Source organism: Castanea sativa, chromosome 5 (genome assembly GCF_040712315.1).
Source record: "Castanea sativa cultivar Marrone di Chiusa Pesio chromosome 5, ASM4071231v1".
Taxonomy (NCBI): domain Eukaryota; kingdom Viridiplantae; phylum Streptophyta; class Magnoliopsida; order Fagales; family Fagaceae; genus Castanea; species Castanea sativa.
The window spans coordinates 39,696,993-39,711,274 of record NC_134017.1 but is presented as its reverse complement, the minus strand read 5'-3'; the positions used below and the strand labels follow the sequence as shown (position 1 = coordinate 39,711,274).

The 14,282-nt window shown below is 33.7% G+C and overlaps 1 pseudogene; it reads left to right on the top strand.

Moving 5' to 3' along the window:
• The first annotated feature begins 282 nt into the window (after positions 1-282).
• On the top strand, positions 283-12,686 carry LOC142634229 (uncharacterized; annotated as a pseudogene).
• The last annotated feature ends 1,596 nt before the right edge of the window (positions 12,687-14,282 follow it).

The window sequence follows — 14,282 nt, the reverse complement described above, 5'->3', positions numbered from 1 at the left end:
AATTTACCCTTCAGACATAAAAATATAGTTGAAAAAAATGAATTTTCTTAAATATATAGGTCTATTTGAGAACTACTTTTTTTTTTTTCTCAAAACCCATCCAAATATCCCAAAACCCCAACCCAATAACCATTGGCAAAACCCGGTTTTTTGAATCCAAAGAACCGGCAGCTATTCCGGTTCGCAAGTAATCCGGTTTTCAATTGGCGCAAAAACAAGTGACAAGCCTAGCCTTGTTGGTTTCTTTCTCTGCAGCCAAAGCCCTCTCTCTCTAAAACCCCAAGCTAAGCTATTTTCTCTTCCTAAAGTGGCACTGCTCTGTAATTTTTCAACCTTTCGAGGCCAATTAAGGTAAGGTATGCTTCCCCAATATTTTTCCCCCCAAAAATTCTTTCTTATGATAATTAAAAAAAAAAAAAAAATTTTTGTCATTGTGAATTAGATTGGCTTCGATTCGAATTCGAATTCAATAAACTATGGCTCTATTCTTGAGTTGTGCTAACGGTAACCATCGGCCTACTTCGTCTTATGCCAATGGCTTGGTGTAAGTACCTTGTAGATTTTTAGAAATAATGTGCAAAAGTGTTATGCTTCGTTCTTGAGTTCATAATAATTAAATCCTTTTTTAATCAATAGGTGTTGTGACGTTTGTGGGAAAGTTCTCCATGAAGATTTGTACACTGACGAACCTTCCTTTGTTAAGGGTGCGGGAGGAGAGGTATGTAATCAATGTCACTGTTTTTATTTATATATTAGTCATTAGTGTTGTGTTGTGACGTGATGCCAATTCACTAGTTGATAGGATTAGGCTACTATTTGTTACATCTTTTTTATTTTAATTTTTTTCCAGCCATGTTTCTGCTGGCTGTATGAACTAAGAATTGAGAAACTGTAATAGTGATTTGACATTTGATTGCTTATTGATAAAACAGTCAATAAAATTAAAAGAAGTTGAAAAACTCTATTTATGTTTTTCCTGGCCATGCCATGATTCTGATAATTGGTGTTTTTGACGCATTGCATATATTGAGATCACGTCTTGTTTGTATGATACAAAACAATCTTAAGTTTTTTTTTTTGTTTTTGGAAATGATAAGTCTGCTGCCTCGGTGCAACTTACTTTTAGGGCTTTTATGTAAGTGAATGAGATCACTACATAATTGTTGGTTAGTAGGGTGTGAAGTGAGCTAGCTGAGAGAGAATATTGAAGCTATATTGTTAGGTTGGTTTGAAGTATTATCCTAGGCTCCTAATTGATTGAGAAAAACTCCGTTTTGTTGAGGTTGATGTTTGTTTTGTTGGTAGAAATTCCCATATGTATTGGTTTCAGTTATATGGTAGCAACACAATGTTGTGTGCTTGAGTACTAGTTGGCATGTGTTGGTGTTGGTGTTGCTGCAAAGTGATTATTAGGACATTGGCTCGAATACTATTTCTCTTACCTACTTTGGGTAATTGGGTTTGGAGTGCATCAATTATGTGTTTTTCAGAGAAGCTTATTTGACAGATTGTGAGGTTTGAATGCGTTATTCGTGGTTTATTCATTTTTCTTCTTGGTTTTGCTTGAGCTTTTTGATTCTCATGGGTTTTTGGATTAACACCCATTTTGATTTGGCTAGATTGTTTCACTAAATTATATGCTCCAATAAATGATCTAAACTGCCAATGAGCTCTGGCTCATGGGTTCAAGATCCATTGGGTGCATATGTAACTTACCAATAAAAAAGAATGAAATAGGCCAGTAAGAGTTTGTTATTGCGGCTTACATACTTAAAATGACCATCTATTTATGGTGGTATGAGGTTACTCTGAGCTTGATGCTCTATTACTTAACAATCTGCCTTCATTTGATGCATGTAAGTTTTTATTCTTGCAGAAAAAGCAGCAACGCAAAAAATAAGAAAAGAGAATGAAAAAAAGATCCAAGCCGTAACGTTAATGGCAAAGACGCAAAGATATAGATCAAATTAGGTTGATTAAATAAATATTCGGACCTGGAATATCTTTTTCGAATAAGAATTTTGATGTGGCTTGTCTTGAAAATGCTTCTCATGTATAAGTATTTTAGGGCAAACACCTATTTTAGTTCTTGAAAATTATAAGAGTTTCATTTTGGTTCTTTAGGTTTATAATATGTAATCAATCTCTCAAATAGTTCAAAGGGTTGTATTTAGGTTCTTTCATCCATCACATGTGATGGAAAGGGATGAAGATTTGTCCATCTAGGTTGCATCGACACGCCATTTTTGGCAAAGTACCGGTGTCCGATACTTGTCGGACACTAATACCGGTAAGACTCCGGTGTCCGAGCGGTGTTTGTTTGTTTGTTTTTTTTTTTTTTTTTTTTTTTTTTTTTTTTTTTTTTCCGCTTCTCCGACACGGCTCCGACATGGTGGACACGCTAGTAGTGAAAAAAAAAAATTCACTGTGGCGAGGCGCCTTTAGTGAGGTGATCTGTCAATTAGTCGCTCGCTTTGAACAGTTTTTCCAGGCGTTAGGCGAGAGCCTCCGTTGCCTTTGTTTTCTTTCCGTCGCTTTTGTTTTCTTTCTGGTGTAGAGGACTTGGTTTCGTTAAAAACAAGATGACTTTATTTTTATTTATTTATTTTTATAACTCAATTTTGTCTTTTAGTAACATTAGTGGGGTTTGAGTTGGCAACTGCTAATGTTTAATAAAAAACACATCAGACTTTAGCTTTTTAGAACCACAAATAAATAATAAAATATAATATAAGTACATGGACCTTCCAGCCGCTACATTAGTTGCCCAACACTACCCTACCTCACCGGGTTTTATTTCTACTTTTAAATTTTATAACATTATTTTATTCCTATATCCTACGTCTAATTTTAATTTAAAAAGCTCTCTTTTTTACTCTTACTTCTCATTCTTCTGACCTCTTTTCTCTCTTTTAATTTAAATTCTAGACATAAATGTATTTTATGTCTAAAAATATTAAAAAATATGCTTAAATATAAAATTTAATTAATTATTTAATTACCGTACCCACACCGTCTCGTACCCTTATTTTTCAAAAATTGCCGTACTCCTGTATCTGTACCCGTGTCCGATTCAGTGCAACTTAGGTGTCCATAGGGCTCTTCTTTAGAAAGATTCCATATGTAATAAAAAAAAGGTTGTATTTGTAGTTTTGTACCCCATAGTGGTGTTGCAATTTTTATTAAGATTTTTTTTGACTATGCGTTGTGTTTGTTGAAATGGCCTTGTAATGGGTTGCAGAGATTCCTTTAGACAGATTTGGAGGAAAATTTTTTACAAAATTCTTTTGATGTAGGCAGATTTTAGATTCAGTCCTCATTACTAATGAGTGCTTGGATAGCAGATTGAAGAGCTGTGTCCCAAGTGTGATCTACAAGCTGGATATAGAAAAAGCATGTGATTTGGGTTTTATCTTTTGGGTGGAATGGGTTTTGAGGAGAGATGGAGGAGAGGCTCGTGTCACTACTGTTTGCTTTTCAGTATTGGTTAATGGATCTCCTGTTGGGTTTTTGGGCAGCTTATGGGGTTTGAGACAAGGTGACCCTTTGTCACTTCTTTTGTTTCTTTTGGTCATGGACGTATTGAGCTAGATTTTGAAGAAAACTGAGGAAAGTGGTTTACTATGTGGTTTTCGTACGGGATGCAATACTTCAGTAGGAGTGAGTATTTCACATATTCTTTTTGTTGATTTATTGACCCCTTGTACACTTCTTGTGTACTAGGGTGTCCTTTTTTGATATCAATAAAACTTATTACTTATAATAATAAAAAAAAAACTTTTTGTTGATGACACTATTTTATTTTGTGATGCTTCTAGGGAACAATTACTTTACATTAGGTTGGCATTGAGATGCTTTGAAGCAGTTACTGGTTTGATTAATGTGGGGAAAAGTGAAAAATTGTTTCTATTGGGGAGGTGAGTGGTGTACCAATGATTTAACAAGCCCTTTTAATTGCTGGGTGGGTGGTCTAGCAATAAAATATTTGGGTATGCCTTTGGGTGGTCTGTTTAAGGCAACTTCTATTTGGAATCCCATTATGCAGAAGATGGAGAGGAAACTTTCGGGTTGGAAGCAACTCTACTTATCAAAGGGAGGTAGACTCACTTTGTTGAATCTGTCAAGCCTTTCAACATACTATTTATCTTTATTCACCATCCCTAAATCAATGGCTGATAGGTTGGAAAAAATTCAAAGAAATTTCTTTTGAGGTGCTTTAGAGGAGTTTGGATACTCCTTGGTGGCTATGGACAAGGTTTTTTCATCCGTTGTGGCGGGTGGATTGTTCATTTTAATCAAGCATTGTTAAGGAAATATTTTTGGAGTTTTGGGAATTGATACATTTCATTTATGGAAATGGGTTATTGCCACCAAGTATGGAGAGGATTGAGGGGGGTGGAGTACTAAAGCTAGTAGGGGGACGCATGGATGTGGGTTATGGTGTTGTATAAGAGCAGGACGAGATAGAGTCTCTCAACATTTTGCATTTGTAGTTGGAGAAGGTAATCGTATTCTCTTCTAGCATGATTGGTGGGCTGGGGATATTCCCCTTAAGCTTTTGTACCCTGATCTTTTTGCGTATTTGGGTGATAAGGAAGCTTTTATCTTCAATGTTTTGGTTCACCAGGTGGATTGGGTTTTTAGGAGTTGGAATTTGAGATTACATAGAGATTTTCATGATTGGGAACTAGAGGCAGTCTTCTCTTTTCTTGAGCACATTTATTCTCGATTTCCAAGGGGCGAGAGGAGTCTTCTCTTTTCTTGAGCACATTTATTCTCGATTTCCAAGGGGTGAGGGGATTGACAGGATGTGTTGGTGCCTTAAAGGTAGTGGCTAGTTTGATAGCCTTTTTATCAGGTGATTTGGGCTGGTACTAAATCTCCATTTCCATGGAAGGGTATTCCGTTAAGGTTCTTAAAAGCGTTGCGTTCTTTATGTGGATAGCTGCTTTAGGTTGGATCCTTACTTTGTAAACTTCATTTCCATTTGGTTTTGTTCCGCTCATTTGATACATTAAGTATTAATGCTTTGCCAATATATCCTAAACTTCTATGTGATATTTTTTCTTCACTTTGAAATAAAGTGCTTGTTTGAAGCTAGAGATAACTTATTTCAGTTCATGGCTGATACATTGTGGCTACTTTCTTTAAATAATGTGCCTTTTGTTCTTCCTTTTATTAGCTAATTTCAATGTACTCAACTGCTTAAAAAAATTCTTTTAACATGGTAGTAATATGTTCATATTCCCTCAAATACTTGATTGGTGTTAATGTTAAATGCATTAACTAGCACACATTTAATTCTTTGTAATGACAATAAATTGATTTAAGATTTTATTAAGGCTAGAGCAAGAAGTTGGGCCTAGCAACATTATTTAGATACAATTTAGTGAAATCAAGAACTTGATTCTCCTATGATATGATGTTGATTGCTTGTCTTGTAAATTTCTTTTTAAATAGATTGAGGAGTTAACCAAGAATGCTGTAGAGCTTAAGAAGAGCATACCATCAGTTGGTGTGTCCCAAAAGTCGGGGGAAGTGCTTTGTGAACATAAAAATAGTGGGGCACCTCATTTTGCCCATGGACTTTGTAGAACTTGCTATGACGCTGTAATTTCTCTCTCTTTTTTTTTTTTTTTTTTCATTTAGCTATTTTCTTCAATGTGTTTTACTTCTGTGTTCATAGTTGTTTTTGGTTGCTATAGTTTGTGAAACTTTCCGGGGGACTACATGGTGGGTTAGAACCTCCTGCTTTCCAGCATGCTGAAAAAGAGAGAATAGCCGTGGAATCTACTAATAAGGCTGATGAATCAAGTGTCCCTCAGCAAGAGAGTGAAAACATTGAACAGGTAACTGAATGTCAGTCCTATTTCGGCAAGCCAACTTCCTCTAAAAAAACTTCCTTATTGGTTAGTATTTGTGTTTGTATTTTTCTCCTGACAAGTATTGAAGTTAGGAGGTAATTTTTTATTAGAAAGAAGCAAGGGCATGGGATATTTACTGTGATCCCTAGTTTGATTCAAAAAAAAAAAAAAAAATGAAAAAGAAAAAAAGAAAAGAAAAGAAAAGCAGTATTGGTGTATTTTTATCTGTCGTTTCTCCTAGTGTATTGCTGATTCTCAGGATTTGTCAACTTCTTTGCCTAGTATTCCCATGTATATTTAAGTTTTGTTTCTTTTTTGTCTGGTATTCTTTAGGTTGAGAAAGTCAAGTCTTTCACTGAAAACAGTCAAAAGGCAACTGAGAATGAACAATTGAACCAAAGGGATTTCACCGAAAGCAGCCAAAAGGAAAATGAGAATGAACAATTGAACCAAAGGGAGAATGGAAGTAATTGTAAGTGTTACTTGAAAATATTGTTACAGGAAAGGTTTTAGTCCTGTATTTTTATACAGTATATCTGCAAGCAATCCTATTAATACTCAATTTCAGCAGCTGCCACTGGAGATCAGACTGAAGTAGATGGTGTTTCTGATAAATTTCAGAAATCTAAGGATACGAGTTCCATCACTTGATGATGAATCAGATGGACTTTCTGATATTGATGATGTTGAGGTATGAATATTGCATTAGCCATTTATTTTTGTGCTTTATTATAAGAATATTTTGGTCTCATGGGAGGTGCACATACTTCACAAAAGCTTATCAAATGAGATCCGAATATCAGACAAATATCTTCCTTTTACGTACTTTCAGCAGTTGCCATATGGGGAACCTTTTGGTGGACATACACTTTGGGTAGTATTTTGACAGTTAACAACCTTAGGGAGAAAGAAAATTTATTGTAGTTTGGTGTTGCATGTGTAAAATTGGTGGTGAGATTGTGGATATCCATCTTTTGCATTGTGGTTTGGTGAAGGAAGTGTGGTGAAGCAGCCCATAGCAAATTCAAGGGAGCTGCATGGGGGGAACAGATAATGAGAGATCCATGCCAGACCTCAAGTTATTTTTCTTTAGAACCTTGTTGGATTGGTTGTCAGCTTTGCGAAACCAATCATATTTTTTTCTTTTCTTGATTTACTTGATTTATGTAATTTTTGTTCTTGATATATTAACCCCTGTACACTTTCAGTGTACTAGGGTGTTCCTTTTTTTATATCAATAAATCTTATTACTTATATATATATATATATATATATATATATATATAAAAGAACTACAAAGAACCAAAAAAAAAAAGAAAAAAAAAGGGTGTACCAATACTGAATTCTGAGGCCTGGGGTCACCTTAAGTCAGCACCAAGCCATTGAAAGAAAGTTACAATAAAAGCTTTATTACTCAAGTCAAAATGTACCAATACTGAATTCTGAGGTCTTTAAATAGGGTTCTCCAGTTAAGTCAAGGAAGGAAAGGAAATAACTCATAACCGATTTCATTAAATACAAAAATAAAAGGAAATAGATGTAATTTCAAAAAATGAAATATGATCTAATGGATCAATCAGATCCAATTGGCTGTAGGCCTCCATTGTTCATTGACAAAGTTACCAGGTGGACCATATGTTATCCTTTTATTTTCCTTTTTGACCTGTATATTATAATTTTCTGGAAGTTACTTTTCCACCGATCCTTCAATAAAGTTTTTAATACTTACAAAAATAATAATACCTCTTCAATACATCCCTTCTATGGTATTTTGAGTTTAACTAGCTGTGGGAAAGGAAAATATTTTTTTATTGGTAATTATGTATGCATTTAGAGGGTTTTCAACGAAGAACTTACCCTTTACCTTGTTTTTACAATTGGCATTTAAGATAGAGCTCATTGGCAGTGACGTAGCAAATATTTTGTAATGGTTTGTTGAATTTAGAAGGGGAATTTTCAATTCTTAGGAAGTTGTGAAAGTTTAGTTATACATTTGACAAAACTGCTGATAATTACAATTCCAATTAGCATTTTAGTTCTCATGAAACATGAGAATTCTAACTCCCATCACTTAGATATGAATTGCCAATTCTGGCATATCTAAATCTTTGTGAGAATTGCTAAATTACAAATAGTACATGTAAATTTGAATTTTCATTGATAATTCTAATAAAATTTTCTTAGTACTTATCAAAAATTTGAATTTTCATTGAACAAACATGTGCATTGAGTGAATTCTAGAAAGCAAAAGGGGGTGATAGTTCAGGCAAAAATATGTTTCACCGTTCCAGGATTTTTTGTCATTTTAAAATTATCCATAATGTTGAAAATATTATTTCTGTAGCTACAAAACAATTATTATCAGAAGATTATTTTAAATAATCAAAGTTTATATTTTTAATATAGTGTGGTCTAAAATATGGTGTAAGAAAATTCCTATTCCCAGGTATGGTGCATATGATTAAGTTGTGTTGTTGGGGTAAAAGTCTTGTATTTTCTCTTTAAAGTCAGCCTAAAGGGTGGATCAAGAGCGTATATTAAACCATAGTAAGAAGATAGTGGAGAAAAGGAGTGGAAAGCTGCACCAAAGGCTGAAGATGTTTTTGTGTAGGGTTGCAGCTGGTTTTTCTACCATTAGCAAGCAGATTGGCTAGAAACTTGATTGGTGAAGGAGACATGTGAGGTTTGTGTGGAATGGAAAAAAAAAAAAAAACTCATTTGTTTTTGAGGTTTTAAGAAGCAAGGCCACCTTGGTTTGGTTCAGATTGGGCTTTGAAGTTGGATGGTGTCCGGATCTTCTTGGGATCAATGTTCAGTAATTATGCTCCTGATGTTTTGTGGCAGGACCAAATGACTGCAGATCATTTTTCCTTGACTGCTGCTGTTACCATTGATGTTCTGTGGAAGCTGAGTAATTCAGCTTTATTTGGAGGAGGTTAGGTTGACCAGAGGTTTTTCTTGGAGTTTACATCATACTTTTACCATTAGTGCTAGGAAGTATTAAAAACCAGAGATGGCGATTCTTAGTCAAGTGATACCAGGTTGGGAATGCAATGCCCTCCTGAACAGTGGCTAAATTTTAATGTGGATGCTGCTTGTGATGAAGGTATTGCTTGTGTAGCAGTTGTAGCAAGGAATAGCACCAGGGAAGGTTTAACAAGTTGGTTGGAGAACACTATATTGTATTCAGCAGCTGCCATGGCCCTGCCAGTGAGATGGGCTCTGGAGTTTGTGCTTAACATGGGCTGCAAGCAGGGTCTAATAGAAGGTGATGCTGAATTAGTGATAGAAAGGATACTTATCAATATAAAAAAAATGAATAGAAGGGATGTCAATTTGTTCAAGAAAGTTGGGTGAGGTATTATGCATCTGCTAAGGGACTCTTGAAAATTTATACAAGCTCATCATGATTCTAGTTTTTCCTTGAATGGGGTTGTAGAGATAATAATAGAGTGACTTCTTATCTTTCTTTCTACCCTCCTTCTTCCTTCTTTCCCTTGGAGGATGGTGTGGTAATTGAAGGTTCCTCTAAGGGTAGTTTTCTTTTCATGGTCTGCTTCCTTAGGTAAGATCCTTACTACAAATCACCTTCGCAAAAGGCGTATTATTGTTCTTGTGATGCCTCAATTTGATTGATTGTGTGATGTGTGTGGGTGTGTGATGAGTCCCACATCGGGCATATACTGGGTTGAATTGGGCTTTATCAACAACTACAAGGAGTCTCAATTGTGACTAGTTCTTTTGAGGTATAGTGCAGGTGTGGCTAGCGCTTTTCCTTGGGTTGTAACAGTTCTTCACTGGTGTTATATGTGTAAGAGGTGTGAGGAGTCGGTGGATCATCTTCTTCTTCATTGCCCCATTGCATTTGAATTGTGGTCTTTGGTATTTTGTTTGTTTAGAATTCATTAAGTTATGCCACATAAGGTAATTGAGTTGTTTGAGACTTGGCAAGGTAAGTTCAGGCGCATCACAATATAGACTTGTGGAGACTTGTGCCACACTGCTTGATGTGTTGTATTTGGAGTGAAAGAAATGCTAGATGTTTTGAGGGATGTGACCGGTCTTTGGTAGAGATTAAGTCTTCTTTCCTACATACTCTCCTTGCTTGGAGTGTGGCCCTGTCACATTTTTCTTGTTTTACTTTATTGTTGTAATTTTGGCTCTTGATTTATGCCACCAGAGTACATCCCCCATGTACTTGGATTGGTTTCTTTATTAATAAATTTTTTTGTTACCTACCAAAAAAAAAAGACTTAAAAAAAATAAAAAACTAGTGGCCCATTGTTAGGTATATGGAGACTTAGATTCAATTTTCCTGGGGTTCTGCAGACTTGGGCTTTTCCAGGAGGGCTTTTGTAAGTGTATAGGTCTGCTTTGTAATTTTCTACACATCCAAAAAATCACATATCATTCTTGGGAATTTTAATTGTTGTGAGTTTGAACTCCCAAGAATCGGTAAATCTCAATATTTGAAATTCTCAACAACTGAATTCATTGGGTTGGTTCAGGTTGCATTCTTATAAAGCTCTATACTATGCATGATAGTACTTTATTTTCTTTCATTTAATTTTAGTGTGTTTGTTACTTGATTTGTGTGTTGCTAGGTTGATGGCTACCTGAATAATGATGAGGAGACACGTTATAAGACAATTATATGGGAAGAAATGAACAAAGAGTATCTTGAGGTTAAGATTTCATTGCAACTTTGAATTGAGTTTTTGGTGAACAGAAAATATACGTATTCTGACAATATTTTGCCCTTAAATGTTTATATAATGTACTGTATTGGTATGGTTTTTAGGAACAAGCAGCAGCAGCTGTTGCTAAGATGGAAGCTAGTCAGGTAGAGTTAGAGAATTGTTCTGATGAATCACGAGCTGCGCATGAATTAGCTGCAGCAGCTTCAGCAGCTGTGGCCAAGTCAAGAAAGGTGTTATTTACATGCTACATATTGCACTTTGTTTTTATTTTGTTTTAAATTTAAGTTTATATTTTATATTTTTAAGTTAACTTATATCAGTGAAAATCTAGACTTTTAGATGCAAGGAGGACAAGAACTTTTTTGTGGGAAAAATATGGGTGAAGTTGGCTATTTAAATTAGTTTTTAAATGGCAGAGGGAGTCAAGATATGTCTAAAGGATTTCGTTAATTATTTACGTACAAATTTCATGCCTTTTAGTAAAGGTTTCATCTTCCAAAATCCAAATATAATTGCTGGATCAATTCTTGTTTGTGATATGTTTTGGCTTTACTTTGTAGCCTATATATTTTGTCGAGTTTAGATAAACCTCTACCTAGTGTTGATCACACGATCGGGTCCCGGAAAATGTTATATTCCAATACATTCCTGACTCTGCTCTTAAATATAAAATAAAAAGACTCAAACTTATGCACTTGTTTTGACTATTGTTAAATTTAGCTTTTTTTCTTGTCCCCCCCCCCCTCCCCCAAAAAAAAGAACTGCTTGCAGTTGTAAGAGAAAATGTTTTCTTCTTTTAGGTTATGATTGTTTTAAAATTATAATTTTGTTTCCCTAGTTATTCTTGTTTGAAACATTTATTATCTAGCAATACTTTTTATATCTTTGGTTTCATATTAAACTAGGAGTGAAAACGAACACAAGATTCAAATGCCAATCCTGCTCAAACAGCTGCAGAAGCAGCTCATCAAATGCTAATCAAGAAGGTTAGTCATGAAAAGATCAGTCTTGAAGCAAAAGTAGCTGTGCGCGTGTTAATCTCATGGTATTGGTATTCAGCTCAACTGAATTAGTGTGCGTTTCCTAAATTTTTTTTTTTATTTGAGCCGAAAAGTTTGACTTTTCTTGTGAACAGTGCACATCGTGCACTGTTCACGAGCCCACAAATTTTACTTTTTAACAACTTTTTCATTAAAAATAGGTCTCACGGCACTATTCACATATTAAAAAATTATTTTGCTACAGTGTTTTTCAGTTTTCAGTTTTCAGTTTCAGCTACGTCCAAACGGACTAATATGATTTTTTTTTTAATTTTAATTAAAAAAAAAAAAAATTTCTGTATCATCTTTGTCAATTGTGTTTTCCTATGAGCTTCACTGATGACCATAACTGTGTGTGTAAATCACACGGTATGTTGGTATTCTGCTCAACTGAATTAATATGCTTTTTTATTTTTTCTGTATCATCTTTGTCAATTGTGTTGTCCTATCAGCTTCCCTGACAACCATATAATCTTTTTGAATCCTTTTTTACCAGTTTAAAGTCTATTATTAATTTCATTGCTTTTTTGCTTCTCTCATCCTTGCTACGAATGTGTTATTTTCCCTCTGGTGTTGATTGTGTTGTTGACAGAGACTCAGTTCGAAAATCAACTATGATGTGTTGGAGACACTCTTCACCAAAAATGTATGTTTATTTTCTCTTATTTTTATTGTCCAAACTTAAATGTCAAGATTCTGGAAGTGTGTCCACGCATGTGTGTAGTTACCAATTAAATACATAGTCCAACTTATTATAATTTTTTTAATATAATCCTGGCAGCCACCATCTGATTCAAATAAAAAAGCCAAAGCATCAAATGATGATGGTGATGGTGATGCCACAGGGCAAAGTGACGGTGAGAAAGAGCATGATGGGGACATCACAGACAACTATGATGAACCAGGACAAGGGTATGAAGACATTGAGCAGGAAGATGACACAGGAATATATAGCAATGGATTGCACTATGAAAATGGAAAGGATTTTGATGACTATAAATATGATAATGGTGACAATGAATATTGAATCGAAAAGTAATTGTGTTTGAAGAGGTAGCTCATGGAATGCTTTGATAAAATTTAGGGACTAAAATAGTATTTTACTCTAAAAGGAAAATAATAATAAAAAAATTAATATTGATGTTGATTTTTTTTTTTCTGCAATGAGAAAATATCATATTTTTAGCATATAAAAATATAATAATAAAAGAAAGAAGGAAAAATAATAAAAGTTAATATTAGTGTGAATTTTTCCCTGACATAGACAAAACATCATAGTTTTAGCATATTATAACTATGTCATTTTAAGTTACAGTGGCACTTAGCAATCACTTCATTAATGAATATGCATGGAAGGAATTTTTTTTTAAAAAAAAAATCTTATTTAACATTGGGGATATAGAAATTTTAAACTCTAGGAAGCAAAATCCAAATTACCCCAAACTTTTAAGGGTGTAAATTGCAATATTTTTCTTAGCGTATTTAAGAATACACAAACTATTGGTACCCCTCTTCAGCTCTCTCCACAAACTTAATTTATGCAATCAAGTTTATTCCTATTCACTTTTTCCCATGCCCTCTCATTTTGATATACTATGTTTTGGGGGTAATATGTAATTATGGAAGTTATTAATATACAGTCCCACCAACAAAGTTAATCGTCACATACTTAGGTAGTGGTACAAACCAATGAGACAAATTAGGTTTAATTACATATTTAATTCTCAACTTTTACCCCATGTTTCAAATTTGTCCTTGTGCTATTTTTAAATTTTAAAAAGTTTGTTTTTCGTCCCTAAATTATTGATAAGATCATCTTTTATCTATAAACTATTAAAAATATTCTACTTTCTGTCCTTAAACTAAAAAAAAAAAAATCTCAACCATATTTTTGACTCTAAAATATTAAAAAAATATAATTATAAAATTTAACAATATAAAAAGAACTTTTTAATGTTTAGATATGAAAAAGAAATTTTTGGTAAAGTTTAGAGGTCGAAATTGTATTTTACCATTTCTTTTATTATTATACTTTTTTACCTCTCTCTCTCTCTCTCATAAAATACCTTCTTAGAAATAATTTTTCCTATTCTATTAACGAAGCCTTTTAATTTAAGGTTCAAATTTTGCTTAATTATGACCATTATATTTGTATATATTTTTAAAAATAGTACAAATGCTCATTTCTCATTAAAAGTATTAATATCTTGTAATTTTTAAAATTCATTTTTTTTTCTCCATGTTGAACTCACTAGCTTTAAGAGCATTTAAATTATGTTTTCAAGAATATATAAATAAATCATTTAAGTAAAAAAAATTTTTCTTTTCAAAAAAAAAAAAAAAAAAAAAACTCTCTTCATGTTATAGAGATTTGGGGAGATCCAAATGCATTATTTTTTTATTTTATTTTTCTATTAAAGAAAATATACTATAATAATTATGGTTAAAAGATTGGGGCATGTTGTATTTGTCATAAGTAAATAAAAGAACATTATTATTATTATTATTATTATTATTATTATTATTATTATTATTATCATCATTATTGTAGGGATGATAGGCCTAGTAGTATATATTGGGCCGGAGGCCCAGTCCGAGGACGCATAATTGTTCGAGGACAGGTAAACATTGTTATAGAGATCGGCATTGATAAATAAAGAAAGGGGTTTGGTTATGAT